The sequence below is a fragment of the Schistocerca serialis genome, chromosome 3 (assembly GCF_023864345.2).
Source record: "Schistocerca serialis cubense isolate TAMUIC-IGC-003099 chromosome 3, iqSchSeri2.2, whole genome shotgun sequence".
Taxonomy (NCBI): Eukaryota; Metazoa; Arthropoda; class Insecta; order Orthoptera; family Acrididae; genus Schistocerca; species Schistocerca serialis.
The window spans coordinates 659,140,831-659,144,063 of NC_064640.1; the positions used below are offsets into that span (position 1 = coordinate 659,140,831).

The 3,233-nt window shown below is 44.1% G+C and overlaps 1 pseudogene; it reads left to right on the forward strand.

Moving 5' to 3' along the window:
* The first annotated feature begins 878 nt into the window (after nucleotides 1–878).
* LOC126472147 (5S ribosomal RNA) lies at nucleotides 879–996 on the forward strand (annotated as a pseudogene).
* The last annotated feature ends 2,237 nt before the right edge of the window (nucleotides 997–3,233 follow it).

Genomic DNA, 3,233 nt, shown 5'->3' on the forward strand with positions numbered 1-3,233 from the left:
TGAGACAAAATGTGGGAAAGATCGCACTGATGTGGAAGGAGATTTTAGAAGAGCAGGAGGAGGAGGTGAAAAAATGAACAGACCGTAGGATATATAATCTTAAATAGCGACATGGAGCTTGCCCAGTGAAGGAACTCTACCCAAAATAAGGTCTGCATATGGTCGTCCAGCCGTGGGAATTGTAGACTGCACAAAAAATTTAACAAGAATGTTGAACAATAATAATCTGATCGAATGGTAGACGAATATAAACTAGCCTTCCGGATGTATGGCGACGCCTAATGAAAGAACTGTCGAGAACGCAATAATGTCGTCTTTGAGGACACTGATCGGCAAGAAGAGAAAGACAACATTTGTTGCTGAGACGAAAACCAGGAGACTGTGACCGAGATGGCACTGCCGCCTCTGGATACACAGAGCCGGGAGATTTATTACTTCTCAAATTTATTTGGTCTCCACAGTGTGTATTCTATTTACCCCTCTGGAAAACACATGGTTACAATGGACACTGAACTGTATGAACAGAATATATATAAACGCATGTTTATATTTACCAGAGACAAAGCTATCACAACTGTGTCCTTCATAAATTGTTAGTAAATAGTGTTAAACGTAAATCAGGCGGTTTTGATTTACTGATTCAGTCCATTTCTGAAATTTCATCACAAGCTGGTCATTAAATTGACACATGCGTACGATTCAAACCAATAGATTTTGCCCAACACTCGTGAGGAAATTAATAATTACATTATAAAGGCGAATGTCTTTAAACAACAAAATATAAGTGGCTGACTGAGGTAGGTGGTATCTAATACGCAGCAGTAATTTCTACATGTCCAACCCTTCACAGTGAAATTGAGGATATGTAAACAGAATATGGCAACGGCCTTGCTGCAGTGGATACACCGGTTCCCGTCAGATCACCGCAGCTAAACGCTGTCGGGCGTGACCGGCATTTGGATGGGTGACCATCCGGGCCGCCATGTGCTGTTGCCATTTTTCAGGGTGCACTCAGCCTCGTGATGCCAATTGATCAGCTACTCGATCGAATAGTAGCGGTTCCGGTCAAAGAAAACCATCATAACGACCGGGAGAGCGGTGTGCTGACCACACGCCCCTCCTATCCGCATCCTTAGTGAGGATGATACGGCGGTCGGATGGTTCCGGTAGGCCACTTGTGGCCTGAAGACGGAGTGCTTTTTTTAAAAAAACATTGGTATACATTGGAGAAAAATAGTAAGCGATATAATCTTTTACTTTCGTCATTTTGTGGGTGTTAACAGACAGAAGATGTTTCGTAGAGGATTTAAAATTATTTGCAAAGTTTGTTGCAAGTCACTTAATGCTCTCATTCTGAAATACTGGGTTTATTCATTGTGAGCATTGCGGCACCGTTGAGTTTCTGCTTTTTTACATTCAGCCCCACCATTTTGATTCGAAGGTATATATAATGTAGCGTATGCTTTAGTTCAGGGTGTAAGCTGTCTCCATTCCAAATTTCACCTAAATCTGTCCACAATTTCAGCTTGAAGGAGTTACAAACATAATGACACACACAACTTTTCGCGTTTATAATATACGAGACACGTTCAATAATTAATGGAACACTATTCTTGTTCTTAGCCAATTTCGCCTGAAAAAAGACGGAATTTGTTATGGGACATCCTAGAATATTCCCGCTTCAGCCACTCTAGTTTCAGAAATTTCCTATGGATGGAGATGCTATACGTAGCCTACAAAATGGCGTCTGTAACGGAGGTGCATTCCAAAGAGAGAGCTGTTTTCGTGTTTGTTTTGAAAGAAAACCATAGCATCGAAGATATTGATGGGAGCTTGTGGAATGTCTACGGAGACCTGGCAGTGAATAAAAGCACAGTAGTCATAGACTGAAGCGTCTGTCATCACTGCAACAAGATCGCGCTAACCTCTCCCATCTCCTCCTCCCCAACAGGCCGCACACATCTGTGACTCCTGCATTGTTAGAATGTGCGGACACTATCATTCGATGTGATCGACTGATCACAATCAAGTATCTCGCTGCACAACTGGGAGTCTCTGATGATAGTGCTCACACACACGTTCACTATTTGGCGTACTGGAAGGTGAGAGCTCGCTGGGTCTGTCGGTGCCTAACAGAAGACCATAAACAGCAACGAAGAACCATTTGTGCGGGATTGTTTTTGCGTTACTGGGCTGATTGTGACAATTTTTTGTTGAACATCGTCACAGGCGATGAAACATGGGATCATCACTGCAGACTGGTAACATAACGGCAATCCACTAACTCCACGCCACCACTCCTCCGAAGAAAAATTGCAAAGCCATAGCCTCAACCGGTAAGTCATCGTGACGATCTTCTGGGGCTCTGAAGGGGTTATTGCGTTTATGCCCTTCCTCACGGTGCGACGATCAACTCCGAAGTGTACTGTGGTACCCTCAGGAAAGGAGTTATGACTTCAGTTTTCTATCGCCACAAAAATTCAAACAAACTTCTCCTTCTCCACGACAACGCAAGGCCTCACACAGATCAGCACATCCCAGAGAAGTTAACACAATTTCATTGAACTGTTCTTCCTCACCCACCCTACTGCCCGGAGTTCACATCTTTCGACTTCAATCTGTACGGCCCAATAAAGGATGCACTCCGCAGGAAGCAGTATGTGGATGATAGGGAGGTCATTTATGCAGCAAGACGTTGGTTGCCACATCGACCTGTAGAGTGGTACTATGCGGGCATACAGGCTGTCCCAGCAAGGTAGCGTAAGGCCGAAGGGTTGAACAGAGATTAAGTTGAAAAGTAGGGTTTTATAGCCAAAATGGTGGGGAATAATATGGAATATTGGAACTCTTAATAAAACCAACTAGCTTTCAGGAGAAATGTATTGCATTACTTTCTGAACACCCCTCGTACCCAGCGTTACCTGGGTAAATGTTTATTACAGTCTCGTATTAGTCCATCTCCTCTTTCTCCCTCTCTCTGTGCATCTCGTCATTCAGCACCTATCTCCTCAGTCTCTTTTCTCTATCCACCTCCTCCATCCCCCACTCTCTCTCCATCTCCTCCTGCTGCTCTCTCTGTTCATCTTATTCTCCTTCCCCTCTCTGTCAATCTGCTCTTCATCTCTATGACCATCTGATCCTTCACCCTCGTCCACCTCTTCCCCCCCCCCCCCCTCTAATTCCATTTCCTCCTTCCACCTCTATCTGTTCATCTCATTCGATTTCGTTTCTCT